This window comes from Leucoraja erinacea, chromosome 31, assembly GCF_028641065.1.
Source record: "Leucoraja erinacea ecotype New England chromosome 31, Leri_hhj_1, whole genome shotgun sequence".
Classification (NCBI taxonomy): domain Eukaryota; kingdom Metazoa; phylum Chordata; class Chondrichthyes; order Rajiformes; family Rajidae; genus Leucoraja; species Leucoraja erinaceus.
In genome coordinates, this window is record NC_073407.1 from 4299040 (window position 1) to 4315205 (window position 16166).

The 16166-nt window shown below is 44.1% G+C and overlaps 1 protein-coding gene across 1 annotated transcript in view; it reads right to left on the reverse strand.

The window, feature by feature from the left end:
* The window catches only part of slc2a8 (solute carrier family 2 member 8), a 43199-nt gene that overhangs the window by 26365 nt on the left and 668 nt on the right, over positions 1-16166 (reverse strand). The window lies entirely within an intron of this gene.

Below are 16166 nucleotides of genomic sequence, written 5' to 3' on the forward strand. Positions count from 1 at the left end.
GCGTCAGGCCGGTAGTGACTGTCGCGCGCAAATCAGGCGTCATCATACGTCAGCACAGCCGTCTGGTGCGCGTGACGTCATTAGAATACCCTGCTTCCCTTTGGGTGATTTCACGAAAGGTCACTGGGTCATAGGTCTTCACGCACGGAGCCGCAAAATCCAACTGGGGTACAAACGTCACTTCCAGTACATGTTATTAATGCTAGAACGCGTACTTTCAAACCTGTTAAAAACCGCGAAAACGGTTAGTTTTTGCGCTATAAATAACAGTGCCAGTCGGGGTGACCGTGAGACACAGCTATCCTACTTTAGAGTTCCAAAGATTAAGAAAAATGAAGGTAAAGAGAAGAGAGAGCTGAAGGGAAAATAACAGCGGAAGTTGTTGGCCGTGCAGATATAAAGATAGAAAATATCGGGAATTATCGCGTTTGCTCACTGCATTTCATCAAAACTAAGGCATTATTGATAATGCGATAATTCCCGATCTGCACGGCCAAAGATTTTCTATCTTTATATCTGCACGGCCAACAACAACTGTTATTTTCCCTTCAGCTCTCTCTTCTCTTTACCTTCATTAACAGCAGCCCAACAAGAAAAAACAAAAAACAACAAAAACACAAACAACAAAAACATAACCGGCCTGTAGTTTCCCCTCTTTTGCCTCTCTCTTTTTTTGAACAGCAGAGTAACATATGCAATGTTCTAGTCCTCTGCGACAACTCCTGACTCTAGTGAATCTTGAAAGATCACTACTAATGCCTCCCCAATCTCTAAAGCTACCTCTTTCAGCACCTGGACTTGTACACCTTCAGGCCATTCAGGTTCCCAAGCACCTTTTCCTTAGTAATAGCAACTCCACTAACTTCTGCCTCCCGACACCCACTAATCTTTGCAATGTTATATGCCTTCTCTTTTAGTTTTATGCTGTCTTTGTCTTCCCTCGTCAGCCACAATCACCTCATTCTCCCCTTAGAATGTTTCTTCCTCTTTGGGAATGAAAAGATCCTGCGTCTTCCAAATTGCTCCCAGATACTCCTGACAAGGAACTCATCCCATATTCTACCACTCATGTACATTTAGAGCAATTTACAGTATAAATTATCAATCCACTCATGTTTGGGATGTGGGAGAAATCTGGAGTTGCTGGAGAAAGTACCATGGAGTCACAGGGAGCAAATGTAAATATTGCCCAGACAGCAGAGGTCAGGATTAAACTCTGGTCACTGCAACTGTGAGATTGCAGCTTTCCTGACTGCACCACTATGCCCTGACTAATGCTCCTAGACTTGATTGCAAATCCAAGGCATAATGATAGATCGTGGAGATCTAAAAAGCATGGAAACAGGCCTATAGCCCAGCTCCATCCATGCCTGACCAAACTAGCCTCAATTGCCTGTGCCAAGCCAGAGCCCCTCCAGACCTTCCCGTAGCATAAATCTGTCCAAGTGTCAGAAGCATGCAGTTGTGATGTCCACAGTGCGCAAGCTTAGACGTCTGGCATGGGCATACACACTGCAGCTAGCCAATTGAACCAACCTTGTTGGAAAGTTTGAATCAAAATCTTAATTAGTGCCGCAACTACCCTGCAAGAATCAGATTTAGCATGTAGAAAAATCTCAGAATAAAAAATGTTCAGTATCCAGCTGATTTACACGTTAAACACGGGTTAACAGAAGATTGTTCTATAATTTATTGTTAAAGGAAAAGCACCTGAAACCTATCTTGCAGACTGTCACCAATAATTACCATAGGTTTTTTGAGTGAAGACTAATTTAGAGCAAGCTGAGGTACAGAACTGGGAATCAGAGTTAAAAACTGGTTATTCGAATGGTTGACTGACTCACCCAGTCTATACTGGAAAACACAAATTAGATTTAAAGCATTTACATTTAATGAACAGAAGGGACAAAAGGAAAGATTAATTACATTTTGACCTGGAGAAAATCAGGGAGTCTGCATTTGTGAAATTAAATTTAGTGCACCGGTGTGCTTGCTTTGGAGTAATTCTTACTTATTTTAGGGTAAAGCATTCATCTAACACTGAATGTTGCCCTGTCCCCTACCTTGTGGGACAAGTAAACAAGCTTTAATTCACCCTCACATGACCATGATCAATTTAGAGTTATACTTACTGGCAAGGACTGTCACTGTGCATCTACAGGAACCTTGAAATAGCCTTTGGCAAGGTCTGGATTTCTCAATTTAATGGCAGAAGTGCAGATGCTGGAAGTTGCTGTCAGCTTTACTACACTATAATACGAGTCCTATTAGCCTTGGCATTAACTACATCAAATCTGAGCCAATTTTGTGAGTTCTATGCATTAAATCCAGGTTAAAAAGCTCTGCGTGAATATTCTGTTTGCAAGGAGAATTATTTTACCCCCTTCAGAAAATAAAACTAATTCCGTAAATTCATTCCCAACATTGGGAATCCAAGTCCCACGTGTTTTTGATCTACAAATAGCCTTCATCCAAAACTAATTTCTAGTTTAAAAGCATGATTCCAAGCAACATCGTAATGTAGCAACAGTAATAGACCACAGAAGATTGGAATAACATGTCCATTTACACCTGTGCCCTTGAGAAAACAAACATTTCACAACATGCCATTTAATGCCTTTCCCCCCTAATTTAAGGGCATGACCCAGCAATTTACTCTCATGTCTTTGCAGCGTAAAAACTTATCAAGACAGCTTTGGCTTGTAAAATCAAATCCCCGTACAGGAAATAGAAAGAGTGAGGGCTGCAATTGATTAAAGTTAATACAGAAGAACATAAATAGTAATAGACCATTTAACCTCCCCACACCTCCCCCCCACCATGCCTGCTCTGTAATTGACAGCAGATCTTTCACTCCAAGAGCACTTTCCTGCATTAATCCCTTATTCTTAAATCCTCTCAATATTTTAACATCTCTTTGGCTTGATTGCACTAAGCACGGTTTCGCCATAGCCCTCCTTAAGTTAAGAATTCACTACCCATGGAGAAGATTTTTTTTTCCATCTAATTCATGACCTACCCCAAGGTAGAGATTGTGGTTCTGGTTCGAGTCATGCTAACCTGGAAAAACACCATCCCCACATCGATGCTGTCAACTGCACAAGAATTTTGTTTGTGTCAAAGTCTGTTTAATTTACAAAAAGAGGTGAACATTGCACATCCATCACAGGTACTGACCTCATTATCACCAAGGCAGCCCGCATCAAGGACCCACACTACCCTGACAATGCTCACATTTTACCACAGCTAGGCAGTCCACTCAGGGAACCACTCCACAGAATCCATCGAATCCTTGTCCTGCACCACCAGGATGTTCTGTGCGGATCACTGCCCAATGGATTTGTGATCAAAGACTTGTCTGGAAGAACTTGCACTAATAGACCAAGTAAGCAGAATGGGCTAGTTCTAATGCGCACCCTCCATCACAGGTATATCCTTTCTTAGATAGAGCGATAGAGGGGGGGGGTGCTGGAGTTTCTACTTGCTGCTCATCTTCAATAAAGGCCAACATATATCATTGGACTCCCCAGCACTTCACCTACCGGTATGGTAACTTTTAGTAACTCATGTACAAGGACACATGGGCCTCTCTAAATATAAACACCTTTTATACGCTGTATACTCTGGTGTTTAGAAGGATGAGAGGAGATTTTATTGAAACATAAGATTATTAAGGGTTTGGACACACTAGAGGCAGGAAGCACGTCCCGATGTTGGGGAGTCCAGAACCAGGGGCCAAGTTTAAGAATAAGGAGTAAGCTATTTAGAATGGAGACGAGGAAACACTTTTTCTCACAGAGAGATGCGAGTCTGTGGAATTCTCTGCCTCAGAAGGTCGTGGGGGCTGGTTCTCTGGATATTTTCAAGAGAGTGCTAGATAGGGCTCTTAAAGATAGCCGAGTCAGGGAATATGGGGAGAAGGCAGGAACGGGGATTGGGGATGATCAGCCATAATCACATTGAATGGCAGTGCTGGCTCGAAGGGCCGAACGGCCTACTCCTGCACCCATTGTCTATATTGTTTTAATCTCTTTCCAGTTGATCAAAAGGGCTGAATACAATCTGATTTAAAATAATAACCGGTTTCTCGGAATTAAGCCTTTACTGGGTTGATAACAAATTAGTCCAAACAATCAGATGGTAACTTTCAGTAATGTATGTAGTTGAGTTTAGAGATACGGCATGGAAACAAGCCTTTCAGCCCACCTACTCCTCGCCACCATCAATCGTCTGCTCACACTCATTCTATATTATCCTACTTTTGCATATACTCCTACACACATGGGGTCATTTAGAGGCCAATTAACCTACAAACCTGCACAACTTTGGGATGGAGGAGAAATCTAGCGCACCCGGAGAAACCCCACATCGTCACAGGGAGAATGTGCAAACTCCACACAGGCAGCACCTGTGGTCAGGATTTAACCTGGGTCTCTGGCGCAGCAGCTTTTCCCATTGCGCCACTGTGCCTGCTTAGAGAAGGCACCATGTGAAATTAAGGGAAGTGAGTGGATATTTAATTCTCGAAAAAAAAGAAAATCTGCAGCAGCTGGTTGCAATCTAGGGCTCCAATAATTAACTCGAGTAATTCACTATAATTAATTATTTAAATTTGTTTCCAAGTGAAAGCATTACATAACAATGGACTACATAAAAAAAAATGCAACTTTAGCAGGCATGCATGCCAATTACATTGTATGTATACATACAGTATATGTATACCCCACATAACAACACCACTAGAATGAGATTACAGACCCTGCTTTCAACAACTGTGGTACAAGTCAAGTCAAGTCACTTTTATTTCTGTAGCACATTTAAAAGACAACTCTCGTTAACCAAAGTGCTTTACACTGGTGGAGGTACTAACGTTATACAACAGTGGTTCATAGATTAAGTACATACATAAATATATACATATAGCCCTCCCTCAGAGGACGTCAAGAAAGGCTTGAGAATAAAGATGAGTTTTAAGTCTCGACTTAAAAGAGTCGATGAAGGGGGCAATTCTGCGGCACAAATAAATTAGAATAGCAAAACATATTACCTCCCAGCAATGTGTGAATAAAAACTATCATTAGACAATCATACTAGAAAAACTCTCCAGGGGCAGTAACCTCCTCGTAGATCTCAGTTACATTCTTTCTAATTCAATGATATCCTTCCGATAGCAGGACAACCAGACTTTTTGCCCAAGATCGTAGCATTTACAGTCTCTTGCGTCTCCAATGACCTTGGAAGACTGTCCAAAGTAAGTAAATTGAAATTGTTCTTTATTGTGCATCATTCACACATTATCTAAAAGCTAACGATACGTCAAAGAGAAATATCTGAAATAAACAACTGAAATAAATAACATGAAAAAACCAAGCATAAACACACAACCATACATTCTTCTGTCGATTTCACAATCCCTTTGGTATGTAGCGCACCTGCGCTCATTTGGTGGCTATATTAAGTGTAGTTATTGCTGTCGGAGATAAAAACTGTTTTTGAGTCTGTTTGTCCTTGTCCTCATTGATCTGTACCGTCTGCCTGACGGCAACAGTTCAAACAGGGAGTGTCCGGGGTGGGAAATGTCCTTTATAATGTTCTGGGATTTCTTGAGACAGTGGGAACTGTGTAGGTCCTCCAAGGTGAGGAGAGGGCAACCGACAATCTTCTGGGCGTTGTCAATAGCCTTCTGGAGCGCTTTCCTCTTAGCCGCTGTGCAGCTAGTGTACCACACGCATACACAGTATGTTAGGATGCTCTCTATGGAGCACCGATAAAAGGACAGCAGCAGTCTCTGGGTAATGTTGTTCTTCCCGAGCATTCTCAGGAAGTGCAGTCTCTGCTGGACCTTTTTCAGCAGCGCAGAGGTGTTCACGCTCCATGTCAGGTCCTCCTCAATGTGGATTCCCAGGAAGCGGAAATCCGCCACCCTCTCCACACAGTCCCCTCTGATGATTAATGGTGTAATGTCCGTTTTCTTCTTCCTGTAGTCTATTGTGAGCTCCTTAGTCTTTGAGGTGTTGAGGAGCAGGTTATTCTCTCCACACCACACTGTCAGCTGTTCCACCTCATCCCTGTAGGCGTACTCATCCCCCCCAGAGATGAGCCCCACCACCGTGGTGTCACCCGCAAATTTGACAATGGTGTTACTGTGGTGGGCGGGGGTGCAGTCATATGTGTAGATGGTGTAAAGCAGGGGGCTCAGCACGCAGCCCTGTGGAGAGCCGGTACTGAGGCTGAGGGCCGTGGATGTGTGATGGCCCACTCTGACTCTCTGGCTGCGACCCGACAGGAAGCTATTTATCCACATGCAGGTGGAGTATGGAAGTCCGAGGTCCACCAGTTTGCGGGGAAGGACGGTGTTAAAAGCAGAGCTGTAGTCCACAAAGAGCATCCGCACGTAGCTCCCCCGCTGCTCCAGGTGGGACAGTGCAGGTGTTCAATATCATAAAAAATAGCAACAAGCACTTGGGATTGTAAGATAAAGACAGCTGATTCACGTTGACCCCAAGGTACTTGATGCAAAATAATAAAACGGATGGAAAAATGCATATAGAAAGCCAAATTGCATTTTTAAAAAGTTAGTTATCGAACACCTTAGAAATAAGGGTCTCCAAGGGAAAATACTGCATATTACCAGAGATTCCAAGAGCATAACACCAAAATAATCAGAATCTGCTGGTTTTCTTTATAGCTGCTGAAAGGTATGTTTTCCAGTGATACTACTTTGTTCAGTGCTTCAGAAGAATATCTCAGACATTTCACAGAAAACAAGACATTAAAACTGAACTTTTAAAGCATCACACCTAAATCAACTTACAGCAATTAACTTGCATGGCTGTCAATAACACTAATGTTGGACTTTGTGAGATTAACCAGAGCGTGACTTGCACAGTAGATGATAGGGGCCTGGGGAGTATTGTAGCACAAACAGACTAAGGATGTGCAGGCACATCACCCCGTGAAAGTGGCAACAGGTAAAGGGATGTTGGGACATAGTTTAGCACTCTTGATCTCACTGTAGTGCTAGAGTATAGGAGTTGGGATGAGTTGATAGCTGTACAAGACATTGGCAAGGCCACATTTGAAGTACTGTGTATAGTTCTGGTTGCCCTATGAGAAGGGCGTCATTAAATTAGAAGGTGTGCAACAAAATATTCATCAGGACGTTACCAGCTCTGGCAGGTTTGAGGTATGTGTTGAGGTTAGATAGACAGAGTCTTTTGCCCCTGGAACGCTGGAGGCTGCGGGGTGACACATGTCGAAAATCATGAGACACGTAGATAAGGTGAATCGCCAGTCTTTTTCCTGGGGTAGGGGTGTCTAAAACCCAAGCACACGGGTTTAATCTGTGAGGGGAAAGATTTACAATGTACATCGAGGGACAACTTTTTCACTCCCCCCCCACAGAGGATGGTGGGTATATGGAACAAATTGCCAGAAGTGGTAGAGGCAGGTACAACAACATTTAAAGAAGGGTTTACGGCCCGAAACGTTGCCCATTTCCTTCGCTCCATAGATGCTGCTGCACCCGCTGAGTTTCTCCAGCATTTTTGTGTACCTTCGATTTTCCAGCATCTGCAGTTCCTCTTAAACATTTAAAACACCACACTTGGACAGGTACTTATATAGGAGTTTGGAGTGATACGTGCCAGAGGAGGCACATAATTAGTGGAACTAATCTGGTTCAGTAACCTGGTTGGCATGGATGAGCTGACATGAAACTGCCTGTTTCTGTGCTGTATAACTTTCCAGCACTATAACTTGCACAGTGGCTGAAGACAAGGTTTGCAAACTGCAATGTGAAACTATGCAAAATGGGAGAGTGATCCCACCCTGAGGTTGGAACAGAGAGAAGCAGCTCAAACTGGTAGACCATGAAGTCAGAAAAAAGCCGTCAATATTTTCACATCCCTGATGTGGAGATTTTGGAACACATTCGAATGGACCGCCTTTGATCTGCGCTCAAGAAAAATAGAAAATAGTATCTCAAATGAGATACGCAAGGACGAATTTAATAATAAGCAGGTACAACTTTGAATGCATGTTCTCTACTAATTAACCAGTGAAGATGCCACTGTCTATCTAACAATGGTCTGACATTAAAGACGGTTATCTCATATTATATGCACATCCAACTCTGAATGGACTATGTCATGTCATTCTCGGGTCCCATTTTGTGGGCTTTGATATTTATCTCATTTCTGTTGCAAACAATCATTCCATTATTTGTATTGTTTACTGGCTATCATGAGCAAATGGCATTAGTTCAGGCTGTTTAATAATTCATCGTAGGTTTAGAAGATTGGAAATCGCATTCCATTAAAAAAGGAGACAGAGGTCAGGTAGTCTTATGATTAAACAACAATTCAGAGTGATATCACTTACTGGAAAGTCAGCACGAACTGCAAGTCATTTTCAAGAAATTCTGTAGAGTTTTGTGAGAAGGCCAGGTGAATAAGGGAAAGATTATGGATATAGACCAGTAAAGGGATAGATAAATGTATTATTCTCGAGTTGACAGGCTGCGAGATGTGGGGGGTATTGCAAGGATTAGTACTGGGGCACAGCTATTCATAATTTGTATTTATGACTTGAGTGAAAAGGACAAATTGATGCTGATTCAAAACAAGTATAACACAACTTCAAGAATTGAATCAATGAGCTGAAAGAGGGGGCAAAAGCTTGGAAAAGAAATACAATATGGAAAAATGTTACGAACGGTAAGACATTGGCAAAGTTGGTGTTCAAATGGACTTGGAGATCCTCGCCCCATATTACTGAGTCAACATGAGAAATTAGGACAGGAACAGCTTCTCCAATGAGAGACTATTGGGTCTCTCATTGTAAAGACAACCAACAACGCTACAGAAAGGCCTAATGAAACACCGTGGCCTAAAAATCCATCAGACGAGAATGAAATGCTCGGAGAAGGAGAAAGAGGTGCAGCACACAGGCCTTGAACCTGGTGAGATGCAGGAGGAGCCCGGCCGGGATTCACCCCACAAAGCCCAGTCCCTCCACGCACTAGAGTCCCCCAACCCCTGCAGAGTAGTTATTAAGATGGCTGATCCGTGGGCGTTTGCTGCTGGGACGCAAGTCGGGGCCTGATCAACCCCGGCAGGGTCGCCTGGGTGAGGGTGTCTGATGTTGTGAGACCCGAAACACCCGATGACCCCACGTCATATCACTGGGGATGCGTCCCAGCGCATCTAGAAGATGTATACTTTTCACATTGAAAGCTACAAACTCCAGCTAAACTCCCAACTACAAACTGCCTTGGTTGCACTAGGGACTTCAGGTTGTGTTTTTTCTTTGCACTGGACAGTTTTTTTTTTACTGAGTTTAAAAAAAATGTTTATTATAATATCAATTTGAGTACCGTGTTTACAAGCCTCTTGAGCTACTGTAAGGAAGAATTTCATTGTTCAGTCTTGGCACATATGACAATAAAACTCTTCATAATCATACTTTATTAGCCAAGTATGTTTTGCAACATACGAGGAATTTGATGCGACTCGAGTCTCTGTTGACCCGTGGGCAGCACCACAGGAACCCGGTACAATCCCGATCTCTGGTGCTGTTTGTACATTCTCCGTGACCTTATGGGTATCCTAAAAATACTCCCACATCCCCAGGGTGTCAGAGACCTGGGTCCAATCCCAACCTCGGGTTAAGCCTGTTTGGAGTTTGCACATTGTCCTCGTCATCTCGTGTATCTTCCAGTTACCATAATCATGTCCTCCCAAATCCCAGAGATGTGTGGGTTTGGTAGGTTAAATTGTTGTAAATTTGTAGGTGGCTGGTAGAATCTGGGGAAGTAAATGAAAATATGGGAGAATAAAATTGCCCAAAGGGTCAGTTTGTGCTGAATCTCCCTACCATGATGTCCCATTTAGGAGAGATCAAGTAGACAGCGACTAAATTCCCCAGAGTTTAGGAAAATGAGTGATCTCATTGAAATTTACTAAATTCTCACTGAGCCATACAGGATGGATTGCCCCAGCTGAGTCTGTGAGCAGAAAGGAAGAGGTAGTGAATCATTGGATTTCTCTACTCTTCAGAGTTGTATAGACACAGACCACATTTAGAACAGATGGATATATTTATGGATATTAAGGGTAAGCAAGTGATATGGTAATAGTGCAGGAGGACGACTCTGTGGTACACCAAAATCACCCATACTCTTAATGAAGGGAGGGAGCAGACTTAACAGGGCTCTCGCTTAACTTTTTTTCCCTGTTGCCAGCCGGGCAACCTTGGCAGCTGTTTAGGTTGCCAAATGACAGCTTAGGTGGTCATTTAAGACGGTTTGCATGACGCGTGCGATAATGCGCTCGGAAGAAGTGGAGAGAGAGAGGGAGTGAGGGAGGGGAGGGGGAGGGGGAGGTAGGTAGGAAGGTCAGCGCTCCTCCGACAACATCGGCCCGCTGTCTTGGCCGTTGGGATTTCCTCGCCACCACCTCCCTCCTCCACCAGCCAACAGCAAGGTGCGGGGCCGAGCGGTGCAGCTCAAAGATCCTATAGCTATAGGATATTTGGTGCAGCTGCTTCAGACGGGTCGGAGCGAATGACGCGTCACGCACAGTGGCAGCAGCTGCCGTGATAGCAGCTCCATCTCCACCTCCTCACTGATAGCGGCCGCTGCTTGCAAATCCACTAACGGCGCTTTCAAAACAAATCCTCCAGCACGCCGAGGCAGGGAGTAGAGAGGGAGGGGGAGGCCTCGGCGTGCGGGAGGGTTTGTTTAGCGGATTTGCTGGCAGCGGCCCTTATCAGGGCGGGCAAGGTGCGGGAGGAGGAGTTGGAGCTGCTGTCGTGGCCGCTGCTGCCGCTGTTCGGGGCCCGGAGGGGGCGCTCCGACCCTTCAGAGAGGTCAGGTCAGTGCTCCCCGCACCGCAACAGTCACCGCCTTCCTCCTCAACCACAACGAAAGGTGCGGGGTGACGAGCGGTGCTTTCCTATAGTTTTCTGCCAGAGATGCTCAAAACAACCCACGCCAACCAAGGTTGCCAAGCCGGCAAAGCGGCGTGCGGGAGGGTTTGTTTAGCGGATTTGCTGGCAGCGGCCCTTATCAGCAAGGTGCGGGAGGAGGAGGAGTTGGAGCTGCTGTCGCGGCCGCTGCTGCCGCTGTTCGGGGCCCGTTATTCGCTCCGACCCTTCATCACCCCCGCACCGCAACCGTCGCCGACACGAAACGTTGCGTTCCTTTTCTCCAGAGATGCTGCCTGACCCTGTATAAACCAAGTTGCCAAGCCGGGCAAAATGACTCGCCGTTTAGGTTGCCTGGCGGCACTTTCGGTGGTCAGTGGCACCCAGGCAACCGCTAATTTCGAGCCCTGCTTAAAGGTCAAAATAATCCAATCTTGCCAGTTTCCTGTATTATCACTGTGAACTTTCAGAGGTTAGTATAGGTCTGCAAGTGCATAGAAAGGAGTTGACCATAGGCACAGGGGTGCAAGTGGCTGGAAAATAGGTGTGCAGGAGTATTTTTATTTACGATGGGGTAAGTAAAATGGAAGTTTGCAAGGAGCCTCAGGCTCCATCCGTGCATTCATTGATAGAAGAATATCTAGAAGATCATCCAAATAAGTTCATAAGTTCTAGGAGCAGAATTAGGCCAATCTGCCCATCAAGTCTATTCCACCATTCAATCATGGCCGATCTATCTTTCACTCTCAACCCCATTCTCCCCATAACCCTTACCAATCAAAAAATTGTCAATCTCGGCCTTAAAAATATCCATTGATTTGGCTTCCACAGCCGTCTGTGGCAATGAATTCCACAGATTCATCACCCTCTGACTAAAGAAATTCCTCATCTCCTTTCTAAAAATGTCCTTTTATTCTGAAGCTATGGCGTCTGGCCCTACATTCTCCCACCAGTGGAAACATCCCCTCTACATCTACTCTATCCAGGCCTTTATCTATTCGGTATATTCCAATGAGGTCCCCCTTCATTATTACATGCTACTTTTTGCAAAACCTTCCTGATTATTCAGAAGTGGGAAGTTTCAAAGACTTTCCCAGGACACAAATTGCTGATACATTTTGTTTAAATTTGGAAATTAATGCATTCACTCCAGACAGAAATAAAAAGAGAACACGAGTAGCTGAATCAGAAAACTACTGTACATTTGCAAAAAGTAATCAAAGACAGTTAGTGAGAGAAGAAGGGCCTCGACCCAAAACATCACCTATTTCTTCTCTCCAGAGATGCTACCCGTCCCGCTGAGTTACACAAGCATTTTGTGTCCATCTTCCTACACAGCTAAAGGAGTGTAGGCATTTATTTCAAGGCATTTAATATTGTATTGAAAGAAGAGGGGGAGCTGCAGCACTGACCACTAGCTGGAATCTAGGGTAAAGAACTTCTGTGGGTTATGTGAAGGAGCCAGATTTTGCTGGAGTGGTCTCCACATCTGAAACTTCTGCAGCAACCAGACGCAACCACCCAAGAACCCAGTCATATAAAAGCTCAAATTATCAACAAATTAATTTAAAAAATGGTAACATCTGAATTAAATATGACTTGGTCCTTGCTCCTTTGACCTACAATCTCCACAGAAATTCAGTAGTAATATGACAAAATTCTGGTCCAAGAGGCAATTCCTGGACATAAAGTTATTACTTCAGTTGTGCAGCTGGTGGAGCCGCTGCTTTACAGCACCAGAAACTCAGGTCTGGGTTCCTGACCTTAGAGTCATAGAGCAATAGTGTGGAAACAGGCCCTTTGGCCTAACTTGCCCACACTGGCTAACATGTCCCAGCTACACTAGTCCCACCTGCCTGCACTTGGTCCATTACCCTCCAAACCTATCCTATCCATGTAGCTGTCTGTTTCTTAAACACTGCGATAGTCCCAGCCTCAACTACCTCCTCTGGCAGCTTGTTCCATACACCCACCGCCCTTTGTGTGAAAAAGTTGCCCCTCAGATTCCTATTAAATCTTTTCCCCTTCACCTTGAACCTATGTCCTCTGATCCTCAATTCCCCAACTCTGTGCAAGAGACTCTGTGCAGCTACCCAATCTATTCCTATCATGATTTTATATACCTTTATAAGATCACCCCTCATCCTCCTGCGCTCCAAGGAATAGAGACCCAGCCTACTCAATCTCTCCCTATAGCTCACACCCTCTAGTCCTGGCAACATAAATCTCCTCTAAACCCTTTCAAGCTTGAAAATATCTTTCCTATAACATGGTGCCCAGAACTGAACACAATATTCTAAATGCAGTCTCACCAACGTCTTATACAACTGCAACATAACCACCCAACTTCTATACTTAATACTCTGACTGATGAAGGGTAATGTTCCAAAATTATTTTTGACAACCTTATCTACTTGCGACTCGGCCTTCAAGGAACCATGCACCTGTACTCCTAGATTACTCTGCACTACCCAGAGGCCTACCATTTACTGTGTAGGTCCTGCCCTTGTTAGACGTCCCAAAATGCAACACTTCACACTTTTCTGTATTAAATTCCTTTAATAATTCCTCTGCGCATCTGGCCAATCGATCCAGATCGTGCTGCAATATTTCACAACCATCTTCACTATCTGCAAAACCACTAACTTTTGAATCATCAGCAAACTTGCTAATCTTGCCCTGCATGTTCTTATCCAAATCATTGATGTAGATGACAAACAGTAACAGGCCCAACACCGAACACTTGTCAAAGGCCTCCAGTCCGAGAAGTAATTTCCACCATCACCCACTGCCTTCATCCATGAAGCCAATTTGCGATCCATTCAGTTATCTCTCCTTGGATCCTATGTGATCCAACCTTCCAGAGCAGCCTACCATGCGGAACCTTGTCACAACCTTCAGTGCTGTCTGTGTGGAACTGGCACATTCTCCCAGTGACCATGCGGGTTTTCTCCAGGTGCTCCGGTTTCCTCCCACACCCCAAAGATATGTGGGTTTGTAGGTTAATTGGACTCTGTAAATTGCCCATAAAGTTTAAGGAATGGATACTATTATATTCCGGACGGCAGAATGAATGACAACTTACACACAGGTTGCCTGGATCACGAGGGAGATTTATTACCCAACATTCACCGCTTATATTGAACACCAACTCATTAACATATACACGAATATGTATGAATACGTGACAGATACCATAGTGGATAACATAACTAGTGTGATGATCGGTGTGGACTGGGTGCGTTGAAGGGCCCATGCTGTATCTCTTAACTAAACCAAACTTCAAAGGGGGAGGTTTTGTATTTTAGCCATTATCAGTTCATTGATGGAGCAAGAGAAAAACACACCACAGCTTCACAATGGTGAGAGAATGGCACCATCATTATCCCATCAGATTGCCTCTACAGTGTAATGAATGCAATCCTTGACAAACCAACTTGGAGGAATAGGATAAACGACAAGCAGCAGTGCCTGCATGGAAATCTTAAGCTGCTGAAAATCCACAAACAAGAAAAGCCTCTTTGACATTTACGCCCGGCTCATGAGGCCTTAAAGATCAAGCAGTGAGCATGACATCGGAGCTGAATTAGGCCATTCAGCAAAAGAATCTGCTCCACCATTTGATCTATTATCCCTCTCAACCCCATTCTCCTGCCTTTGCCTTGTAACCTTTGATGCCCTTAGTAGTCCTTTAACCAATTACATGGCCTCCAGTTGTCTGTGGGAATTAATTCCAGATTCACCAGCCTCTGGCTAAAGAAATTTCTTATCTCCATTCTAACAGATCTAAAAAGCAAAAGCTGATACCAAGAATTGGGAACACGGAATAACAGCAATTGTGACTAGTTTTAAGAACTACTCTCCACTCTGGCTTTAGCCAATATTGCTAGTAACAGATGTTAATTCCAAAAAAAGCTAATACGTATGTAGATGAGTCCAATTCTTTCTTCCAAGTACATTAGTCAGGAAATGGTGTTAGGTAAACTGTTGGGACTAAAGGCAGATAAATCCCCAGGGTCTGATGGTCTGCATCCCAGAGTACTCAAGGAGGTGGCCCTAGAAATCGTGGATGCATTGGTGATCATTTTCCAATGTTCTCCTGACTCACGATCAGTTCCTGTGGACTGGAGAGGAGCCAATGCAACCACTTTTTAAGAAAGGAGAGAAAACAGGGAATTGTAGACCATGTCGGTAGTGGGGAAGATGCTAGAGTAAATTATTAAAGATGCTATAGCAGTGCATTTGGAAAGCAGTGATAAGATCGGTCAAAGTCAGCATGGATTTATGATGGGGAAATCAAGCTTGACTAATCTTTTGAAATGTTTTGAGGATGTAACAAGTAGAATGGATAAGGGCGAGCCGGTGGATGTGGTGTGTCTGGACTTTCAATAAGCCTTTGACAAGGTCCCATACAAAAGATTTGTGTGCAAAATTAAAGCATAGGGTATTAGGGGTAGGGTATTGACATGGATAGAGAACTGATTGGCAGACAGGAAGCAAAGAGTAGGAATTAACAGGTCCTTTTCAGTATAGCAGGCAGCGACTAGTGGGGTGCCGCAAGGCTCGGTGCTGGGACCCTAGTTGTTTACAATATATATTAACAATTTAGACAAATTAAATGTAACATCTCTAAGATGACACAAAACTGGGTGGGAGTGTGAGCTGCAAAGAGGATGCTATGAGGCTGTAGGGTGACTGAGAAAGGTTGGGTGAGTGGGCAGAAGCATTGGCAGATACAGTATAATGTCGATATATGTGAGGTTATCCACTGGTGGCAAGAATAGGAAGACAGATTATCTGAATGGTGTCAGATTCAGTGAAAGGGAGGTGCAACGAGACCTGCGGTGTGCTTGTACATCAGTCACTAAAAGTAAGCATGCAAATACAGCAGGCAGTGAGTTTTAGGAGCAAGGTGGTCCTATTGCAGTTGTACAGGGCCCTGGTGAGACTGCACCTGGAGTATTATGTGCAATTTTGGTCTCCTGATTTGAGGAAGAACATTATTACTATTGAGGGAGTGCAGCATACCTGGTTATTCCCTGGGATGGCAGGACTGACGTATGATAAAAGAATGGGTCGACTGGGCTTGTATTCGCTGGAATTTAGAAGGATGAGAGGGATTCTTGTAGAAACATATACAATTCTCAGAGGATTGGACAGGGTAGATGCAGGAAAAATGTTCCCGATGTTGGGGGGTCACAGTTTAAGAATAAGGGGTCGGCCATTTAGGACTGAGATGA